The sequence below is a fragment of the Aphelocoma coerulescens genome, chromosome 10 (genome assembly GCF_041296385.1).
Source record: "Aphelocoma coerulescens isolate FSJ_1873_10779 chromosome 10, UR_Acoe_1.0, whole genome shotgun sequence".
Lineage (NCBI taxonomy): Eukaryota > Metazoa > Chordata > Aves > Passeriformes > Corvidae > Aphelocoma > Aphelocoma coerulescens.
Genome location: NC_091024.1, coordinates 11,350,070 through 11,366,108, shown reverse-complemented (window position 1 = coordinate 11,366,108; position 16,039 = coordinate 11,350,070). Strand labels below are relative to the sequence as shown.

At 44.7% G+C, this 16,039-nt stretch overlaps 1 long non-coding RNA gene across 2 annotated transcripts in view; it reads right to left on the bottom strand.

The window, feature by feature from the left end:
• LOC138116608 (uncharacterized) overlaps nt 1-8,148 on the bottom strand; it is a 32,029-nt gene extending 23,881 nt beyond the window's left edge. For both annotated transcript variants that reach the window (XR_011154238.1, XR_011154237.1), the window contains exon 1: nt 8,043-8,148. This is a non-coding gene — a long non-coding RNA (uncharacterized lncRNA). The remainder of the gene's footprint in view (nt 1-8,042) is intronic.
• Nucleotides 8,149-16,039: the final 7,891 nt, after the last annotated feature.

Here is a 16,039-nt window from a genome sequence, read left to right as displayed (position 1 = left end):
ACAGAAAGTCTTCGGCACCATTAGAAATAACACATTGTTTGCATTTTTCATAAAGACATCAAGTGTATTTCATCCCTCTGAAACACGATCTCCCCCCGGGAATTATGGACGAGCAAAACCAGAACAAGTGGAAGTTTAATTTTTTTTTAAATGCCAAGAAGCCAATGGGTTAAGCTCTCAATTTATCTTTGTTTCTCCAAAGATACAACACTCTCACAGAGACATTAAGAGCAAGACCACACCTGTGTTTCTTTAGCGGTGGCCTGCTGAAAATATTTGTCAGGCATTGTGTCAGAAGCCAGAGCACATTCCTTCACTTTATGATTAACCTTTGGAGAGATTACGTTGGGAAAAGGCTCAAAGTGACATTCAGAGAGAATTAACGGCGCTCAGGCTCAAGGCTCTGCCCTTGAAGCTGCCGGTATGATTCAAACAAAGCCTAAGTCAGACGTGGAGTGAGTGTCCAGAGGAAACAGAATCCACAGTCGAGTGTTGAAAACAAGCCAGGGACGTTTTTGATATTTGGGCACTGGTAAATTCAATACTCCATAGGAAAAAAAAAAAAAGACAGATGCGAGAAACCTGACCCTTCTAATCAGATCTGGTCACAGGGACGAGCAGATCAGCTTCAATGGAATAAAACCTGACCAGAACCTGGGCTCACGCTGTGAGCAGATCCCTCCTCCCCTCATGCCACACCACCCCAAACATCTGTAACAGGTTCTGCCATCTCTGCTGGGCTTGGCACTGCTCCGAACCGTTCCTCCTGACTGGGTTTGCTCCCTGGATCCGTGTCAGCTGGGGCAACTCCAGCCTTGTTTCATTGAGAGTTTATCTCGAGACTAAAGCAAAAGTCAGAGGCTGCCTAAGTCTGGGCACTCGGCCAAATCTCCAAAGACAAAGAACTTTGTCCAGCACAATGCTAATAAATGATTACACCCTCCTTTTACAAAACATTAATTCACTTGACTCAGGGCACAGGATCCCTTTCCCAAGTGTACAGTAGGGGTTTAAAGAAAAAACATACCCATGGCAAAGCAACAGCAACAAGCCCTGACCAAACGGATTTTCCCACTGTACGTTGACCAGACTCCCTAGTCCCACACCAGTGATTTGAACCAGGAATGAGGTGGCAGGAGTGATACAGAAGTGAATGTAATCCGGGTGTTTTGGAGAAGGTGCCAGGAGCACAAGGCAAAGGCTACGCCGCGTTCCCCAATCCCGGCATGTCCATGCTCACTGCGGTGGCAGCCGGGAGAAGGGGGCTCCCTCAACACCCAGCTTCTATTATTCTGCTTAGGCACTGCTTGGGGACTGTCCTGTCTCAGCACTCTGCCTTGGACCTTTGCCCAAGCCACATGTTTTTTCCTTTAAACCCTGGATGCAGAATTACACCAAATGCTTCCAGAACAGCCAGCCCGGCTCTGCACTGCCCGGAGGTGCCAGAGCTGCTGAGTGTCAGGGCTGGAACCAGCGGCCATCTGAGTGCAGCCCTCCAAAGCTATGAGAGGAGAACATTCCACGTTGTTGAGCACCCTCTGGTGGTACCTTGCCCACGGACACACGGGCAGCCACCTCCACCTGAGGCTCCTCTTCCAAGGAGGACAGGAGTTCCCTTACCCCACCAACTGCTGATCTTGCTATCTTCCCTTTTAATTTTTAGTTATTCTTACAACAGTGCTCCAATGTCAGAGCCTGACATGGTTTTTCAGGGTGGGTGGGGTTTGTAACAGCGTTTCTGCATTGGTCAATACCTGTCTGAATCCAGCTTCACCTTTATTAAAAATTTATTCCATCAGCTAAAAGTCCATCATTTGAGGATGAACATTTAACAGCCTAATCTCACACACAAAACAGATGATGCCCCTCCTGAGAGCAAGAACTGCCCTAAAAACTCCTGGTAGAGGACTTCAGGAAAACCAGAGGATGTATGGTTTCATCTCCATCCCTCTATAATTCCTGTTGCTTTCTCATGAAAGGCATGAGGAGGACAGGGGAAATTGTACAGTTCACTACAGTAAATTTTAAATACTACTTTGAGATAAGCTTTTTTCGTGTGATTGAGAATAATTCCCTGTCTTAAATTATTAAAAGACCTGGGACAGGGATTAGTTTGAGTGCTCCAGACTCTGCAGAGTCCCAGTCCCTCCCAGTGTGCTCCCATTTTCCATACTGCTCCACAGCAGTTTGCTTCTGCCCTTGGAATGCAGTGAGCTGGCAGCTACATCCATGCATTCATCAGGAGTCTGTAAACTCCAGATGGGAGCACGGGATTAATCCCTGCCTGTTCCTAAAGCATCCGATATTCAGGAGTATCTGGGATTTCCGCAGTGTCCCGCAGTGCAGACCTTTCCTACCAAAGCAGAAAACTCAGCTTTCCCAGGTGGAAGAGAAATAGCTGGGACACTGGGTCTCTCCCCAAAACCCAAGGGTGACCCTGGAAGTTGTGGGGTTTTGGTTAATCAGAAAGACTTGATATCAAGTAAATAATGGAGTTTACAGACATTCTTTCCTTTTGGAGTGACTTCTCAATACTTGGACTTTGAGGTTGTTTCTGTCAACATCAAGGATTTCTGGTTTTTTTCTTTTTTTAATAAATTCCAAAAATCCTTGAAAAACACTAAGACAAAGGCATGACTCATATTCAGAATTTCCTGTTGATTTTTTTTAAATGACCAGGATGTCATTGGACAGCTTGTCCTAAAATAAACTGATTAAAACGATTTTAAGAGACATGGGATGTAGAAGGTTTAAAGCAGCAATTCTGCCTTTTGGGCCCCTCTTACCAGCAGTGCTGTGAGTGGAGGCCCCAGGGCAGTCTCTGGGACTTTTGCAGGTACAACATTCCCAGAAATGGGCTTTAGAGGTTCAGTTCTCACCAAAGGCTGACAAAGCTCTTCCTGTAAACTGAGACTCAACAGAAACCAAATCCAAAGTCGTCTCCAAAATCAGAAATGCACTTCGAGGTTTGTCCTCCTGTGGGATATTGACACAGCCTTACAGGGTGGGAGGCTGATAGGGACACCAAGGGCAGATACATTCCTCTTCCCCTGGACCAGGCACGCTGGGAATGGGGAGGAATGACCAGTCCGGATCACTTTTCCCCATGCTCCAAGTCAGAGACAGCTCTGCCATCCAACACCACGTCCCTGTCTCCATTAGTAGCATGAGCTGCTTTTCTCTTCTGGGCTGCCAGTGGCAGGGAGATGCAGATAAATGGGAAGGAAGCATGCTAGCAAAATATTAAACAGAGAGGAAGTGGTTTGGGATGGCACTTGGAAGTGCCTCAGGAGCACAAGGCTTGCAGTGCATTCCACTGGAGCCCTGCAGAAGTTGAGGTGATACAACAGGCATATTAACCAGAGAGGGGGATTTTTGGGTTTTTCTCAGGCTCTCACATTCATCCAAAGCATTGCTCCCTTGGAAAAGCATTCTGCTTGTTCATTAGATGTGGGGGATTTCTGCTGACCAGAAAGTCTGAGTTTGAATGCCATATACTTCATAAATCCAGCCCAATAGCACTGATGATCTGTGAGTTATTTCATTAGCATTATGCAACTCCAAAGGGGGAGAGGCCACATTAAACTCCATAAAACTTTTTGAATCCTGTGGAGGAAGGGTGATGGAGAGAGAAGGAGACTCTCATAATCTAAATAACACATTATGAAACTGAGTTTTGGTCAGGCTGACAGGGTTTGCTGGTGAGCAAAGCTTTCACACATACAGATTTTGCAACTGCAGAGGAAAGCCTTGGTACAAATTACAGAAGGTTAGAAGGCAAGAGAGGCTGTTCCTTGATCCATTCTGAAGTGGTGCTGATCCCAGAGCACGAATCACGGAGCCAGCTGAACACGGGAGGCTCAAAGGCAGGAGCAGGCTCTCGCTTTGCACCGCTCTTGATGTGAGAGCAACAACAAACCAGGGCAGGAGGTGGTGAAGCCCTGACTTGGGAGCACAGCCTGCATGAGTCATTCCTCAAAAAGCATCTTTGAAAGTCTCACAGCTGAAAAGCAGCCAGCCAAGAGACTCTTGCTATTCAGAAATTCAGTATACAAGGAATAAAAATTTGTTATGGAGTTACATATGGCACTACATCTGCAAATATTTTACATTTTCAAATGTTTAGAGAATTACAGAAATACTAACTCCTCCAGCCTCCCTGTAAATGTTCTGAACACATTTTATAGGAGCAGCAGAGGCAGGAAAGTAGCTTTCTCCAAAGCCAGACAATCAGTAGCAGTTTTGAGGACATCCAGAGCTAAAAAATACTGCAGAATATTTAAGAATGCTCATTTCATGGCACACACAGATTTACTGCAACAGCATTCACCCCCAGTTTTATTCTTACAGTTTGAGGATCATTAAAAATTTTAATTAAAATTCCATCACATATTTATGGAAAAGAGACTGGTGGCATCTCCACCTATCATAAAGCAAATTAAAGAGAACCCCTTAGTTAATTTTAGAGCCTTACTATCTCTGCACACATTTAATGATATTAACGAATGGTGATAATTAATGTTATGTCGACAAAACCAGGGACTATGTGAAGGATTGATAATGAAACATCCAGAGCAAAGACTCCTTTTGAAATCCTAATTTAACTCTTCCTACTTATAAATTCCCAGTCAGCCTCTCAGGGCACAGAATCACCACTGGAGAGTTTAGTTGCTCAATCAAGTACTGCATATACAAAATGATGAAAGAAAGAGAAAGCAAAAAAGTTTAGGAACATCTTATGGGCTCAAATCTGCTCCCAGGAAATCAGTCCTGCACAGATGATACAAGTGAATCAACAAAAATGAAATTCTGGTAAAAAACAATCTATAAAGAGGAGAAAAAGTCAGTAAATTACTGACTGCAGGTTCTGCTCAGGAGCTCCTGGCTCCCATTCACTGGCTCTATCTCCTAAACCACATTGGTTTGTGCCACACAAACTCCAGCTGGAAAAGGCTCAGCTTTGGGTGTCCTGGTTAAACAAAAGGCTGCAGCCCAGGGACTGGCAACATTCCAGCTGGGGTTTTTGGCATCCACAGCGTGCAGCTCTCTCCTCCCTGTGCTCAGGCGTGTGCACACCCCCATTAATAAATATGGGCTGCTCCCTCCAGGGAATGGCCAGAAAACTCCAAAGCGGTGACCTGCTGTTATTGCAGCCGAAGATGTGGTGGACCTTTCCTCCTCCTCCCTTTCACTCTCCTCATGCACGCTGAGCCCAGATGGCCAAACCCAGGCATGATTTTAGGGACTTCCACTCTGCACTCCGATGTAAGCCAATGTTTGTCTGTTTGCAAAGGACACAGGAACTGATACAACACATCTGCTCCCACAACACTATTTCTTTCATCTGTTGGAGTTTTGGCTTCTCGGAGAGGAAGTAATTGGCTGTTAATTATGGGGGCTGAGAACTGGTCACATCACAGAACTGTGTTTGCAAGCATGATTCATGACAGCATCATTTCTCAGCAGCTGTCAGCAGTAAAGGCTCAGCACTTACAAGAAACTATTATAATATTATACCAGCAAAGGATGAAGACAAATGCTGTGCACAGCTGAGAAAGCAGCAAACAAAATATTTTTCTTAAACCTTTATTCAATGGAGAATCAACTTGAAACATGCTGTTTCTCAGGAGAGATAAACAACAATCCTGCCAGCACAGCTTCCCAGACCGTGAAACTGAAATCCAAACTCTTCAGATGTCCTCCCCAGAGCTGGATGAAAAATGAAAGACCTTTTCTCATTAATAGCTGGAAATTTTAAACTTGTTCTTAATACTCCCCAGACTGTCTCTGTTCCTGCGTCTTTCTTGTCTTGTGCTTAAATTGTTTGCTCCTTGGGGAAGACATTTTGATTTGTTATCTTCATATAGGCCCTAGGAGATCTGGCCAAAATCCAGCCCTAAAGTATTTAAAGGCAGGAAAACAATCAACCTGCATCAGATCAGAAGTCCATATAGAACGGCATCCTGTCTCCAGTGACTCCCGGTAGCAAACACTTTGGGGGAGAAAATGCAAATATCAGAGCATTGTGGACTGAACTTCTTCCTGACTGTGTTTTCCCTGCTCCCTGCAGCTTAGTAAGAAACAAATAATAGGAGATAAAATGGGCGTCATGGCCTTGGTACACAACACAGAGATCTAAATGTCATTTGTTGCTGTCCCTGTGGATTCTTTCTGAGGGAGCTTTGCCAAACCAGGGGAAGTTTGACAAGTGTTACCTCATCCTTGGTGATCCCATCACCTGAGGCAGCTCCAGACCCTGGGAGAGGTGGGCTGTACCCATCCCATTTTATAGCCCTTGCAATGATAAACTGAAGTCAGTGGCAGTTCAGGTGAAAATGTTGGGCTGTAGACTGAAATGATTAGGGAATGCCTTCCACAGTGTCCCATCAGCCATCCCTGCTAAATCTGCCCACACACGGCACACAAACACTTTTATCATTTTAAACAAAGTCTGCTCTTGGAAGAATTTCTTCCTAGAAACCAAACTTTAGTGCACTGGTCACTGGAAGGGAGAGTTACACACAAACAGTTTGTCATAACCTCAGTTTTAGGTTGGGTTTCCACAGCATAAAGAAAAATGAGAAACTCTACAGAAGCTGCAGAGAGCTCTTTTCTCCTCACCAACAGCCATACATCTCCTGTTTGCCAGAGCAACCACCATGAGGAAGAGGACAGTAAAATGGGCAGCACCTCTGCCCCAATGTAGTCATCAGACATGGTGAAAAACAAGGTGGCCCAAAGACAACACACACTGAGGAACAGGGGCTTTTATGAGAAATTCAAATACTTTTGTATGGGCTTCAAACTTTTTGGTGTGCTTTTACATCCTCAGTTCCCTTCCAGATAATTGATTCTGGGGAAAAGTCTGGTTTGCAGTAGGCAGGAAAAACGAAGGCTCCGTGTTGTTTGTGGGCTAAACCAAAATACCAGAACTTGTATGTAAAACACAAATGAGAAGAAAGGAAAAACAATGTTATAAAAATCCCTCAAAAGAGTTTAAAGAGAGCTGTCAGTTAATGACATCTCCACAAAGCAGTGCCTGAGCCTTTTTCCCACTGAATTCCTGAGACTCTGGAGCCAACTGAGCAAAACGTTTGTTTCTTAATACTCAGGAAACTTTCAATTCAGGACTACTTATATCAGGAAAAGGGGAGCTCTAGGATTTGAAGATGATGATATACTGTCCTCAAAAGTCTGATTTTCACATCAGAGAAAAGACATTTCCTTAATTTCATGAAAACAGGCTCTCCCTGGAATTAGAAACAAACTATCACTCTTTTAGTGATGGGCAAGTGACTGCCAGAGAACAAATCCTTTGTCCAAGAACCAAAAAATGAATATCAATAAGAATTTCTTAAATATCTTTTAAGGTTACACAGGGGCAGAGCTGTGGTGTCACAGTACCACAGCTGTACTGCTGTTGGATGTACAGCCCACAGGAACATGGGCAGGTCTATAGTTCAGGTTTTGTCTCTTGGTGAGTATGAGCTAGGAAAACCAAAGGTGCAGTGCTCTCAGCCCCAAAGAGTCAGGTCTTATGCTCTAACACCCTCTGACTGAGCTTAATGCAACTGTGACTAGTTCCTGATTCATAAATCCCTGTGTAACTCTTCAGGTTGAGTAACTTAACTCCAAACCCAGTCCCAGTCCCTCAGCACCAGATTCACATCCATGAGTCTAGCCAAGACACTGAGCACAGACACAGAAAGAAATAAAAAAAACCACCTCAGACACCCTTGTCCTCACACCTGTTCAACATTCCTAATCCCAAGATAAATTAACCCAGGCCCTGTTGCCAACGTTAACAAAAGTTATTTAAAGAAAAACAGTGGGTAAGTCCTGAATCTGGAAGCTTGGAAGGTACCAGTCTCTGTTTTTGCAAGTTTTGCAGAGAAGACAAATACTTCTGATGATAGTTGAGAATTTAGTCTGCAATAAATGCGCCACAGACCATAGAGCACATGCACCCCAAGAGTTAAAGGCGGTGTTACCTTACTGATCAAAAGCTGAGTTGTGAAGCACTTCAAAATCTACATACTTACTCAGCTTGTCTTCATAATTCCTGGGCCTTAGAGACATCCTGAACAGCATAAACTACCCAAAATTTCTCACCCACACAAAAGGTTCTAAGCTACTTCTGCCACCTGATAGAAGCTCATCAGGTCTTTAAATGTTTTCAGGTGGTACCTATAGAATAATAAAGGTTCTGCCCAGATTGGCATCACCTGTGAGGATTTGACTCCCAGCCTGCTCCCTCATTGGTGAAACTCAAACCCATGTGCTCCAAAATATGCTGGGTGTAAGAGCTGAGCACGAGCAGAAGCTGCCCAGCCAAGAAAACACAGCTGTGCATGGCTGCTGATCCTCTCACAGGGTCCCTCCCAAGCACTGGGAGAGTTGGTGGCTTTTGTTCCATGACCACAACTGGAGGTATTCACCCTCGTGACTGGAATCACAGAGCCAAAAATCCGCCTGAGAACAGCCCTGTCTTAGAGAGTTCACAGTCCCGGCCAAAATCTGATGCCGATGGTCAGTGCCAAGAGGTTCTTATCCAGTGGGGAGTGTGAGAACTGCACCAGCCACCCCCAGGAACAGAGCAGGTAGCTCTGAAGGTGACGCACAGGCAAACCAGTTTATTCCCTAAGTCATTCCTTAGATGTTCTCCTTGGAAAGTGGCCCTGGTTGGGACACCCTAAGCTGGCTTTGCCACTCCAGAGTGAGGATTTAAGGATTGCACTCAGAAGGTGCACTTGGTGTCCTGGACAGCCTTGGAGGCACTGCCTGCCCATCCAGTGTCCATTTCCAATCAACTTCTGGAGTAACGTTGAAGATTCACCTAAACACTAAACATCTCAGCTGGATAATATTTAACCAATTCATCACAAAGAAAAACAGCATCTTTTGCAGAACTCGGAGGAAACGTGGACAGTTCCCTTCTGCACAGATTTATTGGAAAGGTTTTAATAAACACAGATGTTGGGAACGGATGGCTACTGTGTAATCATGTGTAGAAAAAGCCAAAGGACAAAATATCCCTTAATGAAGACCCACATACCATGCAATATTCCAAAACAAGGGAGGAAGAAATATGGGTGGTGTTACAAATAGACAAATTGCAAGAATCCAGATGCCAATATTTATTTAAAAAAAAAAATTATTTATTCTCCCACCCTATTTGTAAGCAAAAGATCCCAAAAAGACCTTGCTCTGAGCAACAGACAAGGCAGCTCAAGAGACCTACGTGGCATTTGAGTCAGTTTTTGGAGAATTAAGCCCAGTTTTAAACAACAGCATTGAGATGGGAGATGACTCTCACTATTCTGATATTCTGATTTAATGCTTGCAAGGACTGCACACACATTTTTATTGACATTTCAATGTCACAATTTATTTGAAGAGCTTTTACTGGGTTTTATAGAATCACAGAATGTCTTGGGTTAGGAGGGTTAAAGATTATCTCATTCCACCCCTGCCATGGGCAGGGACACCTTCCACTGTCCCAGGCTGCTCCAAGCCCCGTCCAACCTGGCCTTGGACACTTGCAGGGATCCAGGGGCAGCCACAGCTTCTCTGGGCAACTTAAGATTTTAGTCTCTTCTGTTTCAGTTTTTAGAGGTATAAAACAGATTAAAAACTCTTCATTAAAATATTTGAGGCAATGAACCCATTGTCCTCCGCAATTCCCAGTGGCAACACTGATTCTACTGTGACCAAGAAAAATCCTGGATTAGCACAAATGTGTTCACCTTTTCCAAAGAAGAGAAGAAAAGGACACTGAAGCAAATGAAAAGCCAAAATTTATGGCTTTTAGCAGTTATTAGTGCAGAAATCTGTATTTTAATTTTTATGGAACTGAGAATATATTAAATTGGTAGAATATCTCCATAGCATTTTTAGGGAATTTCACTCTCCCTTCCCCCTCCTTCATTTGTGACTTTCATTCACTAATCACAGCAAAATACTATCCAAGGAGAAAAAGTTATTTTAGCTAGTCCAATATCCCTGTTATTCCAGTGAACTTTGCTGAAGAACCCCAAACTCAGGCAACTTAAGAATATATTTGTAATATTCAACAAAATAATAAATTCTGCACATGACACAGGAAATAATAATCAGATGATCTCAGCCCCAGAAGTATTTCAGTGCTGTGGAAATGCCAGGTTGGAGAGTTCATGTGGAAAAGGAAAAGCCTTGTAACTTCTCCAAACATCAGTCATCACTTCCAGATACCTCTAAATACAGCCATTCATTTCACACTGCAGGATATTGTATTGAAAAGCAAGGCAGGGCCAACGCAGCACCTTCTACCACTAAATATGCACTGCACAAACCTTAGCTAAGTGTGTTTTTCCTATTTGGAATAGGGCTCTTTCATTTCCAAAAAAGAGCTTCATGCTTCTTGCAGAGCAAAATATTTATAGCTGCATGAAAAAAAAAAAAAAAAGAAAGAGAGAAACACAAAAGAGCTTGAAAAGGCAAATCCAGAGGTATTCCAAGATAGCTCCGTGTCAAATATAGAGTGACTCATCCACTTCTTTCAATGAAAATGTTCATCCCAGATAGATCAAAGGCCCTGAGCACACCAAGCCCTTTTTCCTAAACCTGGCAGGAGAGTAAAAAGGTTTTCAATCAGCAGCCACTTGGTGGGAGGTCTGGGAACAAATGAAAGCCAGAAGACGCTGGCATTTGAGAGAGACCATCCCCTACAATGCACAATAGGGACAATGTATATAATGTAAGCACAGTTTGCAAGGAATAGAGGAAAGCCTGGCTGGATGTTTTTGTGCAGCGCTACCAGATGGATCTGATATGAGCAGTTCTGCCTTATTTTTGTGTAGACTTCCAAAGATCCTCCCCAGTGCCTATCACCCACGTGCTTTCATAGACACGGCTTTGAAGGCTGGGCTCTTTATTGAGGATTTATTTGGAGTCTGGATGGATCCTGCCAGGCTGCCCAGGTCTGTGTATGCTGTGGAGTAAAGGAGCCTCTGCAAACTGCGATATTCCTGTTAGCTCCCACTTTACCGCTTGGGCTTCCACCTCTTCCACCACCCCCACAAAGGTTGGGCTGCGGGGGAAGGGAAACCACAAAACACAGGAAAGCAAAATGTCAAAGTCTAATTTAAAATAACCCTGACCTGCTGCAGCGACTGCTTGCAGAGGTAGAACACAAGGCTAAAGATTATCTTGCACAGTCGCGTTTTGTGTTGCGCTGCGGCCGCAGCCTCTCCCTCCGGCCGTCCCGGCAAGGCAGCGGCTCCCCCGGCCACAGGAAGGTCCCGGTTCCCCCGGCAGCTCCGGGATGGTCCCGGCTCCTCCAGCCCCGGCGTTCCCCGCTTCCCCCGGGATGGTCCCGGCTCCCCCAATGCCGGGGGATCACTGGTCCCCTCGGGACGGTCCCGGCTCCCGCGGCCACAGCGCCGATCCCACGCTGCCATCGTGCGGTCGCTGCCGGCTCCTCGCACCGCTCGCTCCTCCGAGCCAGAATCGCGGAATGGTTTGAGCTGGAAGAGACCTCAAAGATCATCTCATTCCACTCCACGGGCAGGGACACCTTCCACTATCCCAGACCGCTCCACGCCCCGTCCAACCTGGCCTTGAACACTTGCAGGGATGCGGCAGCCACAGCTTCTGTGGGCATCCTGTGCCAGGGCCTCCCTACTCTCCCAGGGAAGATTTTCTTTCCAATATCTCATCTAACCCTGCCCTCTGGCAGTTTAAAGTCATGATCCCGTCTGTCAAGCACTGCTGGGGCTTGGGCAGACCCGACTTCCTCAGGACTAATTTTGGGGACTGTGAGCTCTCACAGTCATGCAGGACACAAGGGGCCCCTCCTGTGAGGGTTAAATGAGAATGAACATTTCTGGTATGTTCCATCCCCAAAGGTTCAGCACCTCCGTGCAGTAAAAAGCCATCATCCCATATTCCTCTCACTGAACACTTCACCTCGCTGTTTGTGGGAAATGGAGAGAACTGTATCCTGTAAATGTTCCTTAAATCCTTCCCCATTTCCTTTGTCCTCCTGCTTTGCTGGCTGTTGTTTACCACTTTCAGCAGCAGAGACAGCAGGCCAGGAGACCTATTCACATCCTGCAGTGTGGCTCATCCATGGCCAACAAATGGCCAGAGGGACCAGGAATACACAGGCTGCCCGAATCATCCCCGGGGAAGGCAGTACTGCCAGACCACAAGGCACAGCCTCCAGCTCGCTCCACACTGGGATACTCCAAGCACAAGGAGAGGGATGATGCAGACATATTAACACCACACTGACCAGGGCATGGTTTATTCCAACTGCCTCAACAGTTCCATACACAGCTGCCTCACCTTTCCATACACAGGCATCGTGTGGGCCACAATGCTCCAGCCCTGCCTCTGCAGCTGAACACAGTTTTTAGGCAGTCATTACAGTGAGAAAAGCTAACTTGCAAGTTTCTTGAGGTTTTTCACTATATTTTTGTAACTCTTTTAAAATATTAACTGTGCAGAATTGACGATTCCTACAGAAGGGAAAGTCCTGACACTAATATGCTTCTCAGTCATAAAGAATTCATGCATTTTACCCTGTTTTGAAACTCATTAACCAAGCTTCTGGAAGCAATTTTTCCATGACCCAAAGTAACAAACAGTTTGAAAATTTCTCTGGGCAACAGTTGCCTACAAAGCACTTAAAATTTATAAACTTCTCGTCCAGTTTGTGCCATTTATCATTGCTAAAGTAAATGGAAGCAGTGGAATCGACTATGCATCATGAGTAATATAATGCAATATTAAAGGACACCCAGTGGAGCACTTTGGAGGCTGAAGGATCTAAATCATACACTCGGTGCTGGGAAACCATAAGGAAAATGTGCAGCACCATTTGTTGGTGGCTGGAGCTGTCAGTGCTCCGTGTTCTGTGAGCACAGGGTTACAGGACTGACAGCAGGGATTTACTGTTTGTGTGAATGGGAAGAGAAAGGAACAGAGGAAAGAATTCCTAAGGAGCAATTGCAAGCGTTTCCACGCTGCCCAAGCTACATAAAAACTTGCAGGGAGATGAGAAGATGGGTTCAGTGAAAGGAAAAGCCCAACTCGTGCCACTGCTGCTGGGGTTCCCAGATGGGAAGCCTGGAGCAGCCCAGCTCTTTTGGGGTGTCCTTCTAAACTCTTTCCTAGAGAAGGACAGGTAACACACCTGATAACACACCTGATAACACACCTGATAACACACCTGCTCAGCGGCACGGATGAAATCAGAAGAAGATTCCAACCTTCATCTTTTCTTTCCACCTTCATCTTTTCTTCCCACCTTCCCCACTCCTTCACTGCTTCTTAGCTATATCCCAGGAGAATATATAGATTTTAGCACAATAATCAGCTACTGGAATTACACTTTGGAATTACTTTTTTTGTCCTCTGTTTTTTAATAGATTTTAGTTTTTAATCTTGTATTCCTTTTCTTTCCCTCTTTTTGCCTTTTCTGTCAGTCCCACTGAAGATGCACAGAATCATGACGTAAGAAATAAGTCACCCTTCCCATTCCTCTGTTCCTCCTCCAATAATCTGCAAATCCCATCAGCTGAAGGATGTGGGACAGGGATGGATCAGGGCAGACAGGGAGGCACAGACACAAATCCTGCCTGGTGCAGGGCTGTGCTGATACTGGGGAAGAGTTGTAGCAGAAGGATCAGGACAAACCCTTATCATGTTACAGAAATTGTGATATGAAAATGGAAGTTTAAATTCCTTGAGTATTTATCTTAATTTGTCATTTTTTGGCTCTTAAGATGGACACATAGACATTACCACCCCCAGCCAAATTATGAGAGGATTTATGAAAGATGAAGCAGTATGAACTTCATCTCAAAAGTCTCAAAATGCTACTAAATTTGTGTTTGTGTCTTTAATATCAAAATATACACTATTTTTCTGGTATGATGGTCAAATGGTTCTATTGCTCTTCTGGAATAATTACATGCATTATTAGCAAATGAGCACCTTCTGAAATCATGAAAGTGATTTTCAGAGTGCTCTGTTTTCAAGTTTTTAATACGAAGCTTATCTCCATCACAATTGCAGAATAAAAGTTTGGAAGAAAATAGATAAAAATATTCCACTTACTCAGAAACACACAGGAAATAATGAATTTTGAAAGCATACTTATCAACTTTAAGCTTATGGTCTTTAACAAAATCTCCTGACTTCAGAGAGCATTTTTGTTTTTTGAAAGCTAGCACTTGGATATATAAAGCTACTCGTCACAGCTATTTCCTTCAAATCTTTGCAGAAGACATCTGGGACTGACACAGAGCAAGCAAGGCAGCAGGAGTCACATCAGCACGAGTGCCTCCTGCTTCCCTGGCTTGATATTTTTATGGCAGAAGTACCTTTACATGTAACCCCAGCAGTGCTTTATCAGTTACTCAATTACAGAGATCACGCCATGCAACCAGTGAGCAAATCTGCCCCAGGAGAACATGGAGATTCCATGTGGTTGGAATGATTATTTACACCCAGGAGTCCATGGAATCTTGGTCTCCAGTGACAGCTGGGCCTAGCTGGGCTGGGGGGCTCCAGTGCGTACTTCCCAGGCAGGATGAATGTGCCAAGAGGACATCACTCCTTCCAGGACATTTTCCAGTCTCCCACTTACTTAGATTGATGCTACCAAGAGTAAACTTGAGCTGGGTACATGTGGCACCCTCACCAACATCACCAATTTAGTCTGGAAGGAAGGGTTTCCCATTCCAAGCTCCATCTGACATCCTGGTCAGCTCATCTCCACCTCCAGACTCAAGAAAGCACCACTGCATTGTCCTCCCATAAAAACCCCCACCTTGTCCTATATGGGGAGCTCATGGAATGGTAAATTAGGCTCTGAGCTTCTTGAGGATGCTTTGGGAAAGCATTAAAAAGGAGGCCATATTCTAATATTCCAGCTATATTCAGTGAAATATCAAAGTCTAGTCCCCATGTCTCTTATTTCCAAAATGCCAATTCCCTGCAGGACACACACACACACTTCAGAAACAAAACACCATAAAAAGATCAAAGATCCCTCTGGGAATACATTCTCTGCACTCTTCAAAGCCAAATGTCCCCTCACTTGCCCCACTGTAAACTGATTAATTTCAGTGGGAAGAGTGCTCACAAAATCAGCAAATCCATGCAGTGAGGATAAGTGTTTGTACATGTTAACTCTGCAAGCAAAACTCTCTGTATTTTTCCCTGCTCGACAGAAACAACAGGATTTACACTAATTCTCATTTCCAAGCTGCAGTTGGTGTTTAATCTGTTACCAGGCAGCTTTTCCTTGAGTCGTTTTGCACATGGATGGGATGCAGCCCCTCTCCCTGAATGAAGGAGTAAATGAGAGCACCATCTGGCCAGGCCCTGCCTGATCCAGCCCAGCGCCTGCGGTGCAATTCCAAAATGTGAGGAATGCTCACCCAGAAGACTCAGTTCACATCCTCCCTCCTATTGACTAAAGCTGCTCTGTCCCTTCTGGGCCGCTTTAGAGAAGAATTTGGTGGGAAGATGAGGGCTCTGAAATCCAAACCATCTTCAAATGTGCCTGTGTGTGGTCTGAGCCGGCAGCTTATGCAACGAGAAATGGGAAGCCACTAAAATGATTCTGCTTCTAAATATTTTGACCTTTATTGACATTTATAAGTAGCAGGCAGCTTAATTACCAATTAAAGGAAGTTATTAGCTACAAAAGGAGCCTGTTCTTTTTTTCCCCTCATGGCTCCTTTCCCAAGCCAGGGTTGTTAGATGAGATTTCTGTGGCAGGACAAGGCAGAGGAGCCCAGGAGACCTCAGCTACTTTACGGCAAATCTGTACAGAAATCCTTAAGAAGTCAAAAACCTTCATAAAAGGGACACTCCAGAGGCAGCCCATGCAGAACAACAGACTCTCCATTGCTGTTGGGGTTCAAGCCTTGTATTACAGCACTGTCCCATTTTCCTACATGGAATTGCTTGGTGGACATTATTCCTGGCTGATTTTCTTTCAAGCACACCCATAAAAAGGCCTTCCCAAAGTGGTTTTGTGGGG